Source organism: Salvelinus alpinus, chromosome 17 (assembly GCF_045679555.1).
Source record: "Salvelinus alpinus chromosome 17, SLU_Salpinus.1, whole genome shotgun sequence".
Lineage (NCBI taxonomy): Eukaryota > Metazoa > Chordata > Actinopteri > Salmoniformes > Salmonidae > Salvelinus > Salvelinus alpinus.
The window spans coordinates 53,576,051-53,597,535 of record NC_092102.1 but is presented as its reverse complement, the minus strand read 5'-3'; positions in this window follow the sequence as shown (position 1 = coordinate 53,597,535).

Here is a 21,485-nt window from a genome sequence, read left to right as displayed (position 1 = left end):
TAATTAATTTGCATTTTATTGCATGACATAAGTATTTGATCACCTACCAACCAGTAAGAATTCCGGCTCTCACAGACCTGTTCGTTTTTCTTTAAGACGCCCTCCTGTTCTCCACTCATTACCTGTATTAACTGCACCTGTTTGAACTCGTTACCTGTATAAAAGACACCTGTCCACACACGCAATCAAACAGACTCAAACCTCTCCACAATGGCCAAGACCAGAGAGCTGTGTAAGGACATCAGGGATAAAATTGTAGACCTGCACAAGGCTAGGATGGACTACAGGACAATAGGCAAGCAGCTTGGTGAGAAGGCAACAACTGTTGGCGCAATTATTAGAAAATGGAAGAAGTTTAAGATGACGGTCAATCGCCCTTGGTCTGGGGCTCCATGCAAGATCTCACCTCGTGGGGCATCAATGATCATGAGGAAGGTGAGGGATCAACCCAGAACTACACGGCAGGACCTGGTCAATGACCTGAAGAGAGCTGGGACCACAGTCTCAAAGAAAACCATTAGTAACACACTACGCCGTCATGGATTAAAATCCTGCAGCACACGGAAGGTCCCCCTGCTCAAGCCAGCGCATGTCCAGGCCCTTCTGAAGTTTGCCAATGACCCTCTGGATGATCCAGAGGAGGAATGGGAGAAGGTCATGTGGTCTGATGAGACAAAAATATAGCTTTTTGGTCTAAACTCCACTCGCCGTGTTTGGAGGAAGAAGAAGGATGAGTACAACCCCAAGAACACCATCTCAACCGTGAAGCATGGAGGTGGAAACATCATTCTTTGGGGATGCTTTTCTGCAAAGGGGACAGGGCGACTGCACCGTATTGAGGGGAGGATGGATGGGGCCATGTATCGCGAGATCTTGGCCAACAACCTCCTTCCCTCAGTAAGAGCATTGAAGATGGGTCGTGGCTGGGTCTTCCAGCATGACAACGACCCGAAACACACAGCCAGGGCAACTAAGGAGTGGCTCCGTAAGAAGCATCTCAAGGTCCTGGAGTGGCCTAGCCAGTCTCCAGACCTGAACCCAATAGAAAATCTTTGGAGGGAGCTGAAAGTCCGTATTGCCCAGCGACAGCCCCCAAACCTGAAGGATCTGGAGAAGGTCTGTATGGAGGAGTGGGCCAAAATCCCTGCTGCAGTGTGTGCAAACCTGGTCAAGAACTACAGGAAATGTATGATCTCTGTAATTGCAAACAAAGGTTTCTGTACCAAATATTAAGTTCTGCTTTTCTGATGTATCAAATACTTATTTCATGCAATAAAATGCAAATTAATTACTTAAAAATCATAGAATGTGATTTTCTGGATATTTGTTTTAGATTCTGTCTCTCACAGTTGAAGTGTACCTATGATAAAAATTACAGACCTCTACATGCTTTGTAAGTAGGAAAACCTGCAAAATCGGCAGTGTATCAAATACTTGTTCTCCCCACTGTATATAACCATGTCTGGAGACAGAGATACCCAGCTGCAGAGCTTTATAACCATGTCTGGAGACAACTACAGAGCTATATACCTGGAGACAGAGACAGCTACAGAGCTATATAACCATGTCTGGAGACAGAGACAGCTACAGAGCTATATAACCATGTCTAGAGACAGAGAGAGAGAGCTATATAACTATGTCTGGAGACAGAGACAGCTACAGAGCTATATAACCATGTCTAGAGACAGAGAGAGAGAGCTATATAACTATGTCTGGAGACAGAGAGAGACAGCTACAGAGCTATATAACTATGTCTGGAGACAGAGACAGCTACAGAGCTATATAACCATGTCTGGAGACAGAGAGAGAGAGCTATATAACTATGTCTGGAGACAGAGAGAGACAGCTACAGAGCTATATAACCATGTCTGGAGACAGAGAGAGAGAGCTATATAACTACGTCTGGAGACAGAGACAGCTACAGAACTATGTCTGGAGACAGCTACAGAGCTATATAACTATGTCTGGAGACAGAGAGAGAGAGCTATATAACTATGTCTGGAGACAGAGGGAGACAGCTACAGAGCCATGTCTGGAGACAGAGACAGCTACAGAGCTATATAACTATGTCTGGAGACAGAGGGAGAGAGCTATATAACTATGTCTAGAGACAGAGACAGCTACAAAGCTATATAACTATGTCTGGAGACAGCTACAGAGCTATATAACTATGTCTGGAGACAGCTACAGAGCTATATAACTATGTCTGGAGACAGAGAGAGAGAGCTATATAACTATGTCTGGAGACAGCTACAGAGCTATATAACTATGTCTGCTCAGCACAGAAACAAGCAGCTTTCCGTGTGTTCCATTCACAGAAAAAGAATGCCTCATTCAAATGAATAGATTCTACGGTGTAATCTGTGTGTAGGGGCTGGAGAGACAGAGGTGGACTGTGCTTATTCCAACTCTGGGCACTTAGTCGTCTGTCGTTCAGTCAATCCAGATACTCATCTATTGGTTTAGTGATTAGTCAATCACTACACAGGCAATATAAAACACCAGAGATTTAGATGGCATATGAAACACCAGAGATTTAGATGGAATATGAAACACCAGAGATTTAGATGGAATATAAAACACCAGAGATTTAGATTCAACATAAAACACTAGAGATGTATACTGAATATAAAACACCAGAGATTTAGATGGAATATAAAACACCAGATATTTAGATGGAATATGAAACACCAGAGATTTAGATTTTATTTTTTATCTTATTTCACCTTTATTTAACCAGGTAGGCTAGTTGAGAACAAGTTCTCATTTACAACTGCGACCTGGACAAGATAAAGCAAAGCAGTGTGAACAGACAACAACACAGAGTTACACATGGAGTAAACAATAAATAAGTCAATAACACAGTAGGAAAAAAAAGAGTCTATATACATTGTGTGCAAAAGGCATGAGGAGGTAGGCAATAAATAGGCCATAGGAGCGAATAATTACAATTTAGCAGATTAACACTGGAGTGATAAATCATCAGATGATCATGTGCAAGTAGAGATACTGGTGTGCAAAAGAGCAGAAAAGTTAATAAATAAAAACAGTATGGGGATGAGGTAGGTAAATTGGGTGGGCTATTTACAGATGGACTATGTACAACTGGAATATGAAACACCAGAGATTTAGAGGGAATATGAAACACCAGAGATTTAGATGGAATATAAAACACCAGAGATTTAGATGGAATATGAAACACCAGAGATTTAGATGGAATATGAAACACCAGAGATTTAGAGGGAATATGAAACACCAGAGATTTAGATGGAATATAAAACACCAGAGATTTAGAGGGAATATAAAACACCAGAGATTTAGATGGAATATAAAACACCAGAGATTTAGAGGGAATATAAAACACCAGAGATTTAGATGGAATATGTAACACCAGGTAGTTATATGGAAAATAAAATATCAGATATTTTAACTCTCCATTCGTCTCCAATACTACAGCACTCTAGTGTGTATTAAGGATTTATAGGTATGTGTTCATTATTAGGAAATGTCAAAGTTCCTCACATGGCAGAGGGTTCATTGTAGAGACACACACACAAACACAAGCATGCTCCCACACACCCACACACACACACACACACACACAAGCATGCTCCCACACACACACACACACAAGCATGCTCCCACACACACAAGCATGCTCCCACACACACACACACACACACACACACACACACACACACACACACACACACACACAGCGGAACACACTTTCCACTGGATATCCCCAATATCACCCGTTGTGATGTGGTCTTCCTAGCAACGGTCTGTTGTATCCTGAGTAATCCCAGGCACGGTTTCCATGGCACCACTGCTGGAGCCAGCCTGAAGATTCCCATCACCGCTCTCATCTAGTCTAGAAGAGAGGTCTCCTCTGTGCACCTTGGAGAGACAATAACTGCTGGAGTGAGAATTCAAAGAGTGTCTGCTGTTTGCTGCTCAAACGGACACAAGTAAACCTTTAACAAAGTGTTTAGTGATACAAAGTTACGTCAGACATCTCCTCAGTCTTTAATAAGGACTGTGCTACTGTTTGTTGTTGCGTCAATCAAATGTTTTTGTGAAGTCCTTATTTACGTCATCAGATGTCACAAAGTGCTCATACAGAAACCCAGCCTAAAACCCCAAACAGCAAGCAGTGCAGATGTAGAAGCACGGTGGCTAGGAAAACCTCCCTAGAAAGGCAGGAACCTAGGAAGAAACCTAGAGAGGAACCAGGCTATGAGGGGTGACCAGTCCTCTTCTGGCTGTGCCGGGTGGAGATTATAACAGAACATGGCCATTAAGGCCAGATTGTTCTTCAAGATGTTCAAACGTTCATAGATGACCAGCAGGCTCAAATAATAATCACAGTGGTTGTCGATGGTGCAATAGGTCAGTACCGGAGTAATTGTCAGTTGGCTTTTCATAACCAAGCATTCAGAGGTCGAGATAGCAGGTGCAGTAGAGAGGGAGAGAAAGAGAGAGAGAAGGAGGGAGGGAGGGAGGGAGGGAGGGAGGGAAAGAGAGAGAGAGAGAGAGAGAGAGAGAGAGAGAGAGAGAGAGAGAGAGAGAGAGAGAGAGAGAGAGAGAGAGAGAGAGAGAGAGAGAGAGAGAGAGAGAGAGAGAGAGAGAGAGAGAGAGAGAGAGAGAGAGAGGATCGAAAACAGCAGGTCCGGGACAAGGTAGCAGGTCCAGTGAACAGGTCAGGGTTCCATAGCCGCAGGTAGAACAGTTGAAACTGGAGCAGCAGCACGACCAGGTGGACTGGGAATGGGGACAGCCAGGAGTAGCAAGGTAGTGAGTTGCTGCGCACCAGCTTTTTCTAACATTTTTGAGAGGAATAGGAGATGCAATATAGGCTGATAGCTTAGAAACATTTCCAGGTCAAGGTTTGGCTTTTTCAGGAGAGGCTTCATTACTGCCACTTTTAGTGAGTTTGTTACACAATCCGGAGGATAGGGAGCCATTTATTATGTTCAACATAGGAGGGCCAAGAACAGGAAGTAGATCTTTCAGTAGTTTAGTTGGAATAGGGTCCAGTAGAGAGCTGGAAGGTTTAGAGGCCATAACTATTTCCGTGAATATGTTGAGAGATAAAGCATTAAAAAACTAGTGTTCATGAATTCATCACTGCTGAAGTGAAGGCCATCCTCACTTGGGGAATGTTTCTTTTTAGTTAGCTTTGTGACTGAATACATTTAGGATGTTTCTTAATCTCCTCAATTAGGTTTGAAAAATAGGATGATTGAGCAGCAGTGAGGGCTCTTCGATACGGCACGGTACTGTATTTCCAAGATAGTTGGAAGACTTCCAGTTTGGTGCAGCGCCATTTCCATTCCAATCATCAAGAAACTTGCTTCAGGGCTCGGGTGTTTTCTGTATACCAGGGAGCTAGTTTCTTGTGACATTTTGTTGTTGTAGTTTTTAGCGGCATCAAGGTTATAATGCTATAAGGTTAAGTGAATTATTTGTTCACGATTGTAAATGGAAGATGATGGTGGTCCAATAGTCCAAGATTTGAAAAGAAAAACATTTAGATCCACAAAATCTATTCCACGGGAAAAAACTAGATCCAGATTGTGTCTGTGTAGGTCCCAAGATATGTTGTACAAAACCCACTGAGTCAATGATATCTCCAAAAACCTTTTGGAGTGGGTCTGTGGACTTTTCCACATCAATATTGAAGTCACCAAAAATTGTAATCTTATCTGCCATGACTACGAGGTCCGGAACTCAGTAAGGAACTCTGTATATGGCCCAAGAGGCCTGTAAACAGTAGCTATAAAAAAGTGATTGTGTAGGCTGCATAGATTTCATGACAAGAAGCTCAAAATTGTCAATTGAAATTGTCTATTTGTCGTAAATGTTAGCAACACCTCCGTCTTTGCGGGATGCACTGGGGATATGGTCACTACTGTAACCAGGAGGAGAGGCATCATTTAATTTATTGAGAATACAGGGGGTGCTATTTTCCCATTAGCATAATTTGCTCTACAGATTAAACTGCCTCTTATTCAATTATTGCTCTTACTATATGCATATAAATAATACCATTGGAAAGAAAACAATCTCTAGTTTCTAAAACCGTTTCAATTTTGTCTCTGAGTGATACAGAAGTCATTTGACAGCACTTTCCATGACCAAGAAGAAAAAAGCAAGATGTGTATGCCAGCTTCAACGCTCTGCCTATATATGGTCGTGCCCCCTATGACCCGAAACACACCTCATTGGCCTTCCTCTGGGTGTCAAGAGGACGTCAGAGGAAAAATATCTTGTTTATCTGGGACTGACGTGAAATGAGAGCTAATTCTTTGGCGTGACCGACAACTTCCGGTTCTCTAAATCGTGCGACTTGTAGCTGCGATTGTCTTCTGTTGTGCGGCCATTATGGATGAAAACTATCTCCGTCTCGAAGTTTGTTTGATACATGTGACCAGATCATCGTAATGTATGTTTTTTCAATATAGTTTAATCAGATTATTTGAATTTTTTCGGGAGTTTTGTGGTGTTCCGTTGTCTGATTTTATTTACGTTTGAGAGATCCGTGCCACTCGACCAGTACCTGTGCTAAATGGAGTGGGAAAGGAACAATTCTGAACGGAACCAACGACTCATCTTGACAAAGGACACTTTGATCAACATTCTGATGAAAGATCAGCCATAGTAAGACCCAATTTACGATGTTATATCCTCTACTGCCTCAGAAACCCGGATCCGGTAGCACCCCCCACCCCCCCCACACTGATTAGCATAGCTAGCATAGCTTCACAAGTAAATAGTAGCATCTAAATATCATTAAATCACAAGTCCAAGACACCAGATGAAAGATACAGATCTTGTGAATAAAGCCACCATTTCAGATTTTTAAAATGTTTTACAGGGAAGACAAAATATGTAAATCTATTAGCTAAACACGTTAGCAAAATACACCACTTTTCTAACTCCATCAGTTTCTTACTACTTCAGGTGCTATCACCAATTCGGCTAATCTAAGATATTGATAGCCACAAACCAAGAAAAAAACTCATCAGATGACAGTCTGATAACATATTTATGGTATAGGATAGGTGTTGTTAGAAAAAAGTGCATATTTCAGGTAGAAATCACAGTTTACAATTGCACCGACCATCACAAATCGACTAGAATTACTAGATAGAGCAACGTGTATGACCAATTTACTCATCATAAAACATTTCATAAAAATAGACAAAGCATAGCAATGGAAAGACCCAGATCTTGTGATTTCAGACCATATTTCAGATTTTCTAAGCGTTTTTCAGCGAAAACACAATAAATCGATAAGTTAGCATACCACATGTGAAAACGTTACCAGAGCATCGATTCAAGCCAAAGAGAGCTATAACGTAATCACCGCCAAAATATATTAATTTTTTCACTAACCTTCTCAGAATTCTTCCGATGACACTCCTGTAACATCATTTTACAACATACATATACAGTTTGTTCGAAAAGGTGCATATTTAGCCATACAAAACCGTGGTTATACAATGGAAATAGTCACAACTCAAGCCTCAAAATGAGGAACGTCAGCTTTCAGAGTGATCTAGTTTAATCGAAAGCTAATCATATACTTGACTAAAAAATACAGGGTTGACAGGAATCGAAAGACAAATTAGTTCTTAATGCAACCGCTGATTTACATTTTTAAAATTATCCTTACTTTTCAATACAGGGTTCGCCAAGTGAAGCTATACCAAACAAAATGGCGAAATATGCGTTTAAAATATTTCGACAGAACAACGATTTATCATATTAAATATTGCTTACTTTGAGCTGTTCTTGCATCAGATTCTTGGGCAATGTATCCTTTCTATGTTATAAACGTCTTTTGGTCGATAGATGTCCTCTGTCCTTCGAAATGTCCACCACCAACGACCGACACCCCGAAACGTTTCCAAAGCTAAAAAGTGCACGACAAAGAAATTCCTCAAAATCGCACTAAACGGATATAAATTGCTATAAAACGGTTCAAATTAACTACATTATGATGTTTTTAACAACTATAACGACTGAAAACATGACCGGAGAAATATAACTAGTTAAACAACGATTTGGAATGAGGCAGGTCCGATGTCCATCTTGCTTGTGGCGCGCGGAGAAGAGAGAGAGGTCCTCCCACGTTTTGTGGTGTTATATGGGCTGGGATTGTGCAATAGACTCCATTCAAAACGTGATGACGTACAGACACCCAGAGGAAGACGTAGGCAGTGTCGGTTTCTTCATAGCATTCACTGTCGCCTTAAAAACAGACTCCAGATCAGGGGTAAAAATTTCTGAAATCTGACCCCTGTCATGAAAAGTGCTGTAGATATTGTTCTGTACCACTCAGAGACAAAATTCCAACTTCTATAGAAACTAGAAGGTGTTTTCTATCCAATAATAACAATAATATGCATATTGTACGATCAAGAATTTAGCACGAGGCAGTTTAATTTGGAGACCCAAATATGCTAATGCGGAACAGCACCCCCTATAGTTCCAAGAAGATATCATATCTGTTGTGCATGTGAACTGGCCGTGGGCGCCTAGCCGAATCTGCCTGGTATAGCTATGCTAATTTAGCGCTACATTTTGTTTTCGTTATAATTCATTTAATAAATCTGAAATATTGTTTGGATTCACCAGATGTTGGGCTTTCAATATCTGTACGCTGTGTATTTTTCTGAAATGTTTTAAGATGAGTAATTCGTTATATGACGTTGGTCTCTGTAATTGTTCTGGCTGGGTCAGCACTATTTCAGATTGCAGCTGCAATGTAGAACTGTGATTTATACCTGAAAAATGCACATTTTTCCAAAAAAAAACTATGCTATACCATAATTATGTTATCAGACTGTCATCTTATGAAGTTGTTTCTTGGTTAGTGGCTATATATATTTTTATTTAGTCGAATTAGTGATAGCTACTGACGCAGGAAAAAACTATTGGGAGTAAAAAAATCGTGTCCTTTGCTAACGTGGTTAGCTAATAGATTTACATATTGTGTCTTCCCTGTAAAACATTTTAAAAATCTGAAATGGTGGCTTTATTCACAAGACCTGTATCTTTCATCTGGTGTCTTGGACTTGTGATTTAATGATATTTAGATGCTACAAGTTACTTGTGACGCTATGCTAGCTATGCTACTCAGTGGGGGGGGGGGGGGGGGGGGTGGGGGGTGCTACCGGATCAGGGTTGGTGACTCGTGAGAAGTTTTAACACAGTAAATTCATCAGGTATGAGTCATGTTTCAGTCAGACCAATAACATCAAGTTTATGATCAGTGATTAGTTAATTGACTATAACTGCCTTGGAAGTGAGGGATCTAACATTAAGTAACCCTATTTTGAGATGTGAGATATTATCACAGGCTCTTTCAGTAATGACAGGAATGGAGGAGGTCTTTATCCTAATAAGATTGCTAAGGCGAACACCGCCATGTTTAGTTTTGCCCAACCTAGATCGAGGCACAGACACGATCTCAATGGGGATAGCTGAGCTGACTACACTGACTGTGCTATTGTGACTGTGCTAGTGGCAGACTCCACTAAGCTGGCAGGCTGGCTGCACCCTATCTCATTGTGGAGCTAGGGGAGTTAGAGCCCTGTCTATGTTGGTAGATAAGATCAGAGCACCCCTCCAGCTAGGATGGAGTCTGTCACTCCTCAACAGGCCAGGCTTGGTCCTGTTTGTGGGTGAGTCCCAAAAACAGATAATTGAGAGGACCAATTATCTACAAATTCTATCTTTTGGGAGAGGCAGGAAACAGTTTTCAACCAACGATTAGGTTTTGCGAGTCTTCTGTAGAGCTCACCACTCCCCCGAACGGGGAGGGGGCCAGAGACAATTACTCGATGCCAACACATCTTTCTAGATAAGATAGATGCTGAAGTTATGTTGCACATATTGACCTCTCACTGGTTCATCCTAACATCGTTGGTGCCGACATGTACAACAATATGGTGGGAGGCTTCGGCAACTCAGACCCCGGTGGAGGAGAGATCTGAGAAGGCTCGGGCTCTGACTTCGGCTCATTGCTTAATGGGGAGAACTGGTTGAAAGTTTCTATCGGGCGAATGTGCGACACCGGTTGAGCATTGCGACAGCATTTCAGCAAATGTTTTTGGGATTTCTACACTTTCTGCACTTACTTGTGGCACAGACTCTGTTTCATCCTTTCCTACACTTAAATACCTAACGATTTCATCTGAAGCTGAGCTTGCAACTCGGCTTCCCTCACCATAAAGCGATAGTTCTCCTGTAAATTAAGAGTACAGCGACTGCAATGAGAAGATTCGTCAGACATCTCTTCAGCCTCTAAGAAGGACTGTTACCAACACGCTGTGCGTTGCGTCAACACCCAGACCCAGAGAGCCTAACTCCACTCCTCACCCATCAGAGGACCACCAGCGGAGCGACAATGACAGTGACATTGAGTTGAACAAGCATTTTCCAGAGGATTACATCAGGACAACAACCCAACCCCAGGACATGAAGAGATGTGAGAAGTCAATCAGCTGCATTGACAGGACAGTCACCACCAGGGGAATTATGAAAGAACGGAGAACAAGATGGGAGGGGAGATGAAGGTTAGTGGTCCTGTCTGGATTAGTGTCAGTGGTCCTGTCTGGATTAGTGTCAGTGGTCCTGTCTGGATCAGTGTCAGTGGTCCTGTCTGGATTAGTGTCAGTGGTCCTGTCTGGATTAGTGTCAGTGGTCCTGTCTGGATTAGTGTCAGTTGTCCTGTCTGGATTAGTGTCAGTGGTCCTGTCTGGATTAGTGGTTAGTGGTCCTCTCTGGATTAGTGGTTAGTGGTCCTGTCTGGCTCAGTGTCAGTGGTCCTGTCTGGATTAGTGGTTAGTGGTCCTGTCTGGATCAGTGGCAGTGGTCCTGTCTGGATCAGTGGCAGTGGTCCTGTCTGGATCAGTGGCAGTGGTCCTGTCTGGCACAGTGTCATTGGTCCTGTCTGGATTAGTGGTTATTGGTCCTGTCTGGATTAGTGGTTAGTGGTCCTGTCTGGATTAGTGGTTAGTGGTCCTGTCTGGATTAGTGTCAGTGGTCCTGTCTGGATTAGTGGTTAGTGGTCCTGTCTGGATCAGTGTCAGTGGTCCTGTCTGGCTCAGTGGTCAGTGGTCCTGTCTGGATCAGTGGTTAGTGGTCCTGTCTGGATCAGTGTCCGTGGTCCTGTCTGGCTCAGTGGTTAGTGGTCCTGTCTGGATTAGTGTCAGTGGTCCTGTCTGGATTAGTGTCAGTGGTCCTGTCTGGATCGGTGGTTAGTGGTCCTGTCTGGATTAGTGGTTAGTGGTCCTGTCTTGCTCATTGTCAGTGGTTAGTGGTCCTGTCTTGCTCATTGTCAGTGGTTAGTGGTCCTGTCTGGCTCAGTGTCAGTGGATAGTGGTCCTGTCTGGCTCAGTGGTTAGTGGTCCTGTCTAGCTCAGTGTTAGTGGTTAGTCGTCTTGTCTGGCTCAGTGTCAGTGGTTAGTCGTCTTGTCTGGCTCAGTGTCAGTGGTTAGTGGTTCTCTCCGGCTCATTGTCAGTTGTCCTGTCTGGCTCAGTGTCAGTGGTTAGTGGTCCTGTCTGGCTCAGTGTCAGTGGTTAATGGTCCTGTCTGGCTCAGTGTCAGTGGTTAGTGGTCCTGTCTGGCTCAGTGGTTAGTGGTCCAGTCTAGCTCAGTGTTAGTGCTTAGTCGTCTTGTCTGGCTCAGTGTCAGTGGTTAGTGGTTCTCTCCGGCTCATTGTCAGTTGTCCTGTCTGGCTCAGTGTCAGTGGTTAGTGGTCCTGTCTGGCTCAGTGGTTAGTGGTCCTGTCTGGCTCAGTGTCAGTGGTCCTGTCTGTCTCAGCGTCAGTGGATAGTGGTCCTGTCTTGCTCAGTGTCAGTCGTTAGTGGTCCTGTCTGGCTCAGTGTCAGTGGTCCTGTCTGGCTCAGTGTCAGTTTGTAATGGTCCTGTCTGGCTCAGCGTCAGTTGGTAATGGTCCTGTCTGGCTCAGTGTGAGTGGTTAGTGGTCCTGTCTAGCTCAGTGTCAGTGGTCCTGTCTGGCTCAGTGTCAGTGTTAGTGGTCCTGTCTGGCTCATTGTCAGTGGTTAGTGGTCCTGTCTAGCTCAGTGTTAGTGGTTAGTGGTCCTGTCTAGCTCAGTGTCAGTGGTCCTGTCTGGCTCAGTGTTAGTGGTTAGTTGTCTTGTCTGGCTCAGTGTCAGTGGTTAGTGGTTCTCTCTGGCTCATTGTCAGTTGTCCTGTCTGGCTCAGTGTCAGTGGTTAGTGGTCCTGTCTAGCTCAGTGTCAGTGGTTAGTGGTTCTGTCTGGCTCAGTGTCAGTGGTTAGTGGTCCTGTCTTGCTCAGTGTCAGTGGTCCTGTCTGGCTCAGAGTCAGTGGATTGTGGTCCTGTCTGGCTCAGTGTCAGTGGTCCTGTCTGGCTCAGTGTCAGTGGATAGGGGTCCTGTTTGGTTCAGTGTCAGTGGTTAGTGGTCCTGTCTGGCTCAGTGCCAGTGGTCCTGTCTGGCTCAGAGTCAGTGGATAGTGGTCCTGTATGATTCAACATCAGTGGTTAGTGGTCCTGTCTGGTTCAGTGTCAGTGGTTAGTGGTCCTGTCTGGCTCAGTGCCAGTGGTCCTGTCTGGCTCAGAGTCAGTGGTCCTGTATGATTCAACATAAGTGGTTAGTGGTCCTGTCTGGCTCAGCGTCAGTGGTCCTGTCTGGCTCAGAGTCAGTGGATTGTGGTCCTGTCTGGCTCAGTGTCAGTGGTCCTGTCTGGCTCAGTGTCAGTGGTTAGTGGTCCTGTCTTGCTCAGTGTCAGTGGTCCTGTCTGGCTCAGAGTCAGTGGATTGTGGTCCTGTCTGGCTCAGTGTCAGTGGTCCTGTCTGGCTCAGTGTCAGTGGATAGGGGTCCTGTTTGGTTCAGTGTCAGTGGTTAGTGGTCCTGTCTGGCTCAGTGCCAGTGGTCCTGTCTGGCTCAGAGTCAGTGGATAGTGGTCCTGTATGATTCAACATCAGTGGTTAGTGGTCCTGTCTGGTTCAGTGTCAGTGGTTAGTGGTCCTGTCTGGCTCAGTGCCAGTGGTCCTGTCTGGCTCAGAGTCAGTGGATAGTGGTCCTGTATGATTCAACATAAGTGGTTAGTGGTCCTGTCTGGCTCAGCGTCAGTGGTCCTGTCTGGCTCAGAGTCAGTGGATTGTGGTCCTGTCTGGCTCAGTGTCAGTGGTCCTGTCTGGCTCAGTGTCACTGGATAGGGGTCCTGTTTGGTTCAGTGTCAGTGGTTAATGGTCCCGTCTGGCTCAGTGTAAGTGTTAGTGGTCCTGTCTGGCTCAGTGTTAGTGTTAGTGGTCCTGTCTGGCTCAGTCTCAGTGGTTAGTGGTCCTGTCTGGCTCAGTGTCAGTGGTTAGTGGTCCTGTCTGGCTCAGTGTCAGTGGTCCTGTCTGGCTCAGTGTCAATGGTCCTGTCTTGCTCAGTGTCAGTCATTAGTGGTCCTGTCTGGCTAAGTGTCAGTGGTCCTGTCTGGCTCAGTGTCAGTGGTTAGTGGTCCTGTCTGGCTCAGTGTCAGTGGTTAGTGGTCCTGTCTGGCTCAGTGTCAGTGGTCCTGTCTGGCTCAGTGTCAGTTTGTAATGGTCCTGTCTGGCTCAGTGTCAGTGGTCCTGTCTGGCTCAGTGTCAGTTGTCCTGTCTGGCTCAGCGTCAGTGGTAAATGGTCAAGTCTGGCTCAGTGTGAGTTGTTAGCGGTCCTGTCTGGCTCATTGTCAGTGGTTAGTGGTCCAGTCTAGCTCAGTGTCAGCGGTCCTGTCTGGCTCAGTGTCAGTGTTAGTGGTCCTGTCTGGCTCATTGTCAGTGGTTAGTGGTCCTGTCTGGCTCAGTGTCAGTGGTTAGTGGTCCTGTCTAGCTCAGTGTCAGTGGTCCTGTCTGGCTCAGTGTCAGTGGTTAGTGGTCCTGTCTGGCTCAGTATCAGTGGTTAGTGGTCCTGTCTGGCTCATTGTCAGTGGTTAGTTGTCCTGTCTGGCTCAGCATCAGTGGATAGTGGTCCTGTCTGGCTCAGTGTTAGTGGTCCTGTCTGACTCAGTGTCAGTGGTTAGTGGTCCTGTCTGGCTCATTGTCAGTGTTAGTGGTCCTGTCTTGCTCAGTGTCAGTGGTTAGTGGTCCTGTCTGGCTCAGTGTCAGTGGTTAGTGGTCCTGTCTGGCTCAGTGTCAGTGGTTAGTGGTCCTGTCTGGATCAGTGCCAGTATTAGTGGTCCTGTCTGGCTCATTGTCAGTGGTTAGTGGTCCAGTCTAGCTCAGTGTCAGCGGTCCTGTCTGGCTCAGTGTCAGTGGTTAGTGGTCCTGTCTGGCTCAGTGTCAGTGGTTAGTGGTCCTGTCTGGCTCATTGTCAGTGGTTAGTTGTCCTGTCTGGCTCAGCATCAGTGGTTAGTGGTCCTGTCTGGCTCAGTGTCAGTGGTTAGTGGTCCTGTCTAGCTCAGTGTCAGTGGTCCTGTCTGGCTCAGTGTCAGTGGTTAGTGGTCCTGTCTGGCTCAGTGTCAGTGGTTAGTGGTCCTGTCTGGCTCAGTGTCAGTGGTTAGTTGTCCTGTCTGGCTCAGCATCAGTGGATAGTGGTCCTGTCTGGCTCAGTGTTAGTGGTTCTGTCTGGCTCAGTGTCAGTGGTTAGTGGTCCTGTCTGGCTCATTGTCAGTGTTAGTGGTCCTGTCTTGCTCAGTGTCAGTGGTTAGTGGTCCTGTCTGGCTCAGTGTCAGTGGTTAGTGGTCCTGTCTGGCTCAGTGTCAGTGGTTAGTGGTCCTGTCTGGATCAGTGCCAGTATTAGTGGTCCTGTCTGGCTCAGCATCAGTGGATAGTTGTCCTGTCTGGCTCATCGTCAGTGTCAGTGGTCCTGTCTGGCTCAGTGTCAGTGGTTAGTTGTCCTGTCTGGCTCAGTGTCAGTGTCAGTGGTCCTGTCTGGCTCAGCGTCAGTGGATAGTGGTCCTGTCTGGCTCAGTGTCAGTGGTCCTGTCTGGTTCAGTGTCAGTGGTTAGTGGTCCTGTCTGGCTCAGTGTCAGTGGATAGTGGTCCTGTCTGGCTCAGTGTCAGTGTCAGTGGTCCTGTCTGGCTCAGTGTCAGTGGTTAGTGGTCCTGTCTGTCTCAGTGTCAGTGTCAGTGGTCCTGTCTGGCTCTGCGTCAGTGGATAGTGGTCCTGTCTGGCTCAGTGTCAGTGGTCCTGTCTGGCTCAGCGTCAGTGGTTAGTGGTCTTGTCTTGCTCAGTGCCAGTGGTCCTGTCTGGCTCAGTGTCAGTGGTCCTGTCTGGCTCATTGTCAGTGGTTAGTGGTCCTGTCTAGCTCAGTGTTAGTGGTTAGTGGTCCTGTCTAGCTCAGTGTCAGTGGTCCTGTCTGGCTCAGTGTTAGTAGTTAGTCGTCTTGTCTGGCTCAGTGTCAGTGGTTAGTGGTTCTCTCTGGCTCATTGTCAGTTGTCCTGTCTGGCTCAGTGTCAGTGGTCAGTGGTCCTGTCTGGCTCAGTGTCAGTGGTTAGTGGTCCTGTCTAGCTCAGTGTCAGTGGTTAGTGGTCCTGTCTGGCTCAGTGTCAGTGGTTAGTGGTCCTGTCTTGCTCAGTGTCAGTGGTTAGTGGTCCTGTATGATTCAACATCAGTGGTTAGTGGTCCTGTCTGGCTCAGTGTCAGTGGTTAATGGTCCCGTCTGGCTCAGTGTAAGTGTTAGTGGTCCTGTCTGGCTCAGTGTCAGTGGTTAGTGGTCCTGTCTTGCTCAGTGTCAGTGGTTAGTGGTTCTGTCTGGCTTATTGTCAGTGGTCCTGTCTGGCTCAGTGTCAGTGGTTAGTGGTCCTGTATGATTCAACATCAGTGGTTAGTGGTCCTGTCTGGTTCAGCGTCAGTGGTTAGTGGTCCTGTCTGGCTCAGTGTCAGTGGTTAATGGTCCCGTCTGGCTCAGTGTAAGTGTTAGTGGTCCTGTCTGGCTCAGTGTTAGTGTTAGTGGTCCTGTCTGGCTCAGTCTCAGTGGTTAGTGGTCCTGTCTTGCTCAGTGTCAGTGTTAGTGGTCCTGTCTGGCTCAGTGTCAGTGGTTAGTGGTCCTGTCTGGCTCAGTGTCAGTGGTCCTGTCTGGCTAAGTGTCAATGGTCCTGTCTTGCTCAGTGTCAGTCATTAGTGGTCCTGTCTGGCTAAGTGTCAGTGGTCCTGTCTGGCTCATTGTCAGTGGTTAGTGGTCCTGTCTGGCTCAGTGTCAGTGGTTAGTGGTCCTGTCCGGCTCAGTGTCAGTGGTCCTGTCTGGCACTGTGTCAGTGGTTAGTTGTCCTGTCTGGCTCAGTGTCAGTGGTCCTGTCTGGCTCAGTGTCAGTTGTCCTGTCTGGCTCAGCGTCAGTGGTAAATGGTCAAGTCTGGCTCAGTGTGAGTTGTTAGCGGTCCTGTCTGGCTCATTGTCAGTGGTTAGTGGTCCAGTATAGCTCAGTGTCAGCGGTCCTGCCTGGCTCAGTGTCAGTGTTAGTGGTCCTGTCTGGCTCATTGTCAGTGGTTAGTGGTCCTGTCTGGCTCAGTGTCAGTGGTTAGTGGTCCTGTCTAGCTCAGTGTCAGTGGTCCTGTCTGGCTCAGTGTCAGTGGTTAGTGGTCCTGTCTGGCTCAGTGTCAGCGGTCCTGTCTTGCTCAGTGTCAGTGGTCGTGGTCCTGTCTGGATCAGTGTCAGTGGTTAATGGTCCTGTCTGGCTCATTGTCAGTGGTTAGTTGTCCTGTCTGGCTCAGCATCAGTGGATAGTGGTCCTGTCTGGCTCAGTGTTAGTGGTCCTGTCTGGCTCAGTGTCAGTGGTTAGTGGTCCTGTCTGGCTCATTGTCAGTGTTAGTGGTCCTGTCTTGCTCAGTTTCAGTGGTTAGTGGTCCTGTCTGGCTCAGTGTCAGTGGTTAGTGGTCCTGTCTGGCTCAGTGTCAGTGGTTAGTGGTCCTGTCTGGATCAGTGCCAGTATTAGTGGTCCTGTCTGGCTCAGCATCAGTGGATAGTTGTCCTGTCTGGCTCATCGTCAGTGTCAGTGGTCCTGTCTGGCTCAGTGTCAGTGGTTAGTTGTCCTGTCTGGCTCAGTGTCAGTGTCAGTGGTCCTGTCTGGCTCAGCGTCAGTGGTTAGTTGTCCTGTCTGGCTCAGTGTCAGTGTCAGTGGTCCTGTCTGGCTCAGCGTCAGTGGATAGTGGTCCTGTCTGGCTCAGTGTCAGTGGTCCTGTCTGGTTCAGTGTCAGTGGTTAGTGGTCCTGTCTGGCTCAGTGTCAGTGGATAGTGGTCCTGTCTGGCTCAGTGTCAGTGTCAGTGGTCCTGTCTGGCTCAGTGTCAGTGGATAGTGGTCCTGTCTGGATTAGTGTCAGTGGTCCTGTCTGGATCAGTGGTTAGTGGTCCTGTCTGGATCAGTGTCAGTGGTCCTGTCTGGATTAGTGGTTAGTGGTCCTGTCCGGATTAGTGGTTAGTGGTCCTGTCTGGCTCAGTGTCAGTGGTCCTGTCTGGATTAGTGGTTAGTGGTCCTGTCTGGATCAGTGTCAGTGGTCCTGTCTGGATCAGTGTCAGTGGTCCTGTCTAGCTCAGTGTCATTGGTCCTGTCTGGATTAGTGGTTAGTGGTCCTGTCTGGATTAGTGGTTAGTGGTCCTGTCTGGATTAGTGGTTAGTGGTCCTGTCTGGATTAGTGTCAGTGGTCCTGTCTGGATCGGTGGTTAGTGGTCCTGTCTGGATTAGTGGTTAGTGGTCCTGTCTTGCTCATTGTCAGTGGTTAGTGGTCCTGTCTTGCTCATTGTCAGTGGTTAGTGGTCCTGTCTGGCTCAGTGTCAGTGGATAGTGGTCCTGTCTGGCTCAGTGGTTAGTGGTCCTGTCTAGCTCAGTGTTAGTGGTTAGTCGTCTTGTCTGGCTCAGTGTCAGTGGTTAGTGGTTCTCTCCGGCTCATTGTCAGTTGTCCTGTCTGGCTCAGTGTCAGTGGTTAGTGGTCCTGTCTGGCTCAGTGTCAGTGGTCCTGTCTGGCTCAGCGTCAGTGGATAGTGGTCCTGTCTTGCTCAGTGTCAGTCGTTAGTGGTCCTGTCTGGCTCAGTGTCAGTGGTCCTGTCTGGCTCAGTGTCAGTTTGTAATGGTCCTGTCTGGCTCAGCGTCAGTTTGTAATGGTCCTGTCTGGCTCAGTGTGAGTGGTTAGTGGTCCTGTCTAGCTCAGTGTCAGTGGTCCTGTCTGGCTCAGTGTCAGTGTTAGTGGTCCTGTCTGGCTCATTGTCAGTGGTTAGTGGTCCTGTCTAGCTCAGTGTTAGTGGTTAGTGGTCCTGTCTAGCTCAGTGTCAGTGGTCCTGTCTGGCTCAGTGTTAGTGGTTAGTCGTCTTGTCTGGCTCAGTGTCAGTGGTTAGTGGTTCTCTCTGGCTCATTGTCAGTTGTCCTGTCTGGCTCAGTGTCAGTGGTTAGTGGTCCTGTCTAGCTCAGTGTCAGTGGTTAGTGGTTCTGTCTGGCTCAGTGTCAGTGGTTAGTGGTCCTGTCTTGCTCAGTGTCAGTGGTTAGTGATTAGTGGTTCTGTCTGGCTTATTGTCAGTGGTCCTGTCTGGCTCAGTGTCAGTGGTTAGTGGTCCTGTATGATTCAACATCAGTGGTTAGTGGTCCTGTCTGGCTCAGCGTCAGTGGTCCTGTCTGGCTCAGAGTCAGTGGATTGTGGTCCTGTCTGGCTCAGTGTCAGTGGTCCTGTCTGGCTCAGTGTCAGTGGATAGGGGTCCTGTTTGGTTCAGTGTCAGTGGTTAGTGGTCCTGTCTGGCTCAGTGCCAGTGGTCCTGTCTGGCTCAGAGTCAGTGGATAGTGGTCCTGTATGATTCAACATCAGTGGTTAGTGGTCCTGTCTGGTTCAGCGTCAGTGGTTAGTGGTCCTGTCTGGCTCAGTGGTTAATGGTCCCGTCTGGCTCAGTGTCAGTGGTTAATGGTCCCGTCTGGCTCAGTGTAAGTGTTAGTGGTCCTGTCTGGCTCAGTGTTAGTGTTAGTGGTCCTGTCTGGCTCAGTCTCAGTGGTTAGTGGTCCTGTCTGGCTCAGTGTCAGTGTTAGTGGTCCTGTCTGGCTCAGTGTCAGTGGTTAGTGGTCCTGTCTGGCTCAGTGTCAGTGGTCCTGTCTGGCTCAGTGTCAATGGTCCTGTCTTGCTCAGTGTCAGTCATTAGTGGTCCTGTCTGGCTAAGTGTCAGTGGTCCTGTCTGGCTCATTGTCAGTGGTTAGTGGTCCTGTCTGGCTCAGTGTCAGTGGTTAGTGGTCCTGTCTGGCTCAGTGTCAGTGGTCCTGTCTGGCTCTGTGTCAGTGGTTAGTTGTCCTGTCTGGCTCAGTGTCAGTGGTCCTGTCTGGCTCAGTGTCAGTTGTCCTGTCTGGCTCAGCGTCAGTGGTAAATGGTCAAGTCTGGCTCAGTGTGAGTTGTTAGCGGTCCTGTCTGGCTCATTGTCAGTGGTTAGTGGTCCAGTCTAGCTCAGTGTCAGCGGTCCTGTCTGGCTCAGTGTCAGTGTTAGTGGTCCTGTCTGGCTCATTGTCAGTGGTTAGTGGTCCTGTCTGGCTCAGTGTCAGTGGTTAGTGGTCCTGTCTAGCTCAGTGTCAGTGGTCCTGTCTGGCTCAGTGTCAGTGGTTAGTGGTCCTGTCTGGCTCAGTGTCAGCGGTCCTGTCTTGCTCAGTGTCAGTGGTTGTGGTCCTGTCTGGCTCATTGTCAGTGGTTAGTTGTCCTGTCTTGCTCAGTGTCAGTGGTTAGTGGTCCTGTCTGGCTCAGTGTCAGTGGTTAGTGGTCCTGTCTGGCTCAGTGTCAGTGGTTAGTGGTCCTGTCTGGATCAGTGCCAGTATTAGTGGTCCTGTCTGGCTCAGCATCAGTGGATAGTTGTCCTGTCTGGCTCATCGTCAGTGTCAGTGGTCCTGTCTGGCTCAGTGTTAGTGGTCCTGTCTGGCTCAGTGTTAGTGGTCCTGTCTGGCTCAGTGTCAGTGGTTAGTGGTCCTGTCTGGCTCAGTGTCAGTGTTTAGTGGTCCTGTCTGGATCAGTGCCAGTATTAGTGGTCCTGTCTGGCTCAGCATCAGTGGTTAGTGGTCCTGTCTGGCTCAGTGTCAGTGGTCCTGTCTGGTTCAGTGTCAGTGGTTAGTGGTCCTGTCTGGCTCAGTGTCAGTGGATAGTGGTCCTGTCTGGCTCAGTGTCAGTGTCAGTGGTCCTGTCTGGCTCAGTGTCAGTGGTTAGTGGTCCTGTCTGTCTCAGTGTCAGTGTCAGTGGTCCTGTCTGGCTCAGCGTCAGTGGATAGTGGTCCTGTCTGGCTCAGTGTCAGTGGTCCTGTCTGGGTCAGTGTCAGTGGTTAGTTGTCCTGTCTGGCTCAGTGTCAGTGTCAGTGGTCCTGTCTGGCTCAGCGTCAGTGGTTAGTGGTCCTGTCTTGCTCAGTGCCAGTGGTCCTGTCTGGCTCAGTGTCAGTGGTCCTGTCTGGCTCAGTGTCAGTGGTTAGTGGGCCTGTCTGGCTCAGCGTCAGTGGTCCTGTCTGGCTCAGAGTCAGTGTCAGTGGTCCTGTCTGGCTCAGTGTCAGTGGTTAGTGGTCCTGTCTGGCTCAGCGTCAGTGGTTAGTGGTCCTGTCTGGCTCAGTGTCAGTGGTTAGTGGTCCTGTCTTGCTCAGTATAAATGGTTAGTTGTCCTGTCTTGCTCAGTGTCAGTGGTTAGTGGTCCTGTCTGGCTCAGTGTCAGTGTTAGTGGTCCTGTCTGGCTCAGTGTCAGTGGTTAGTTGTCCTGTCTAGCTCAGTGTCAGTGGTCCTGTCTGTCTCAGTGTCAGTGGTCCTGTCTGTCTCAGTGTCAGTGGTCCTGTCTGTATCAGTGTCAGTGGTCCTGTCTGGCTCAGTGTCAATGGTTAGTGGTACTGTCTGGCTCAGTGCTGCCACTGTGTGGTTTGTGTGTGTTACTGCACCACCAGGTGTTCACTAGACAGACAGACGGTAACATGATGAATGAGTACAGCTTTCTCCTGGTTTACCTTCCTGTCTTCCCAGTCCCTGAGTGTCAAAACCAGACGTGTGTGTGTGTGTGTGTGTGTGTGTGTGTGTGTGTGTGTGTGTGTGTGTGTGTGTGTGTGTGTGTGTGTGTGTGTGTGTGTGTGTGTGTGTGTGTGTGTGTGTGTGTAATGTGTGTGTGTGTGTTTATGTTTAATGTGTTTGTGTGTGTGTGTGTGTGTGTGCATGTGCGTGTGTGTGTTAATCACACTTATTGTCTTTTAGGAAATGTACCTTTTGTTGTGGTTTTTGTTGTATTTAATGATGATGATGTTGTGAGTGAGGCCTGGATTCAATCTGATCACAGGTGTGTAGACATTGTGGCTTTAAATGTGATGTTCCCACGATAGCGGAGATCACATTCACGGTAATGTAATGTTCCCACGTTAGCGGAGATCACATTCACGGTAATGTAATGTTCCCACGTTAGCGGAGATCACATTCACGGTAATGTAATGTTCCCACGTTAGCGGAGATCACATTCACGGTAATGTAATGTTCCCACGTTAGCGGAGATCACATTCACGGTAATGTAATGTTCCCACGTTAGCGGAGATCACATTCACGGTAATG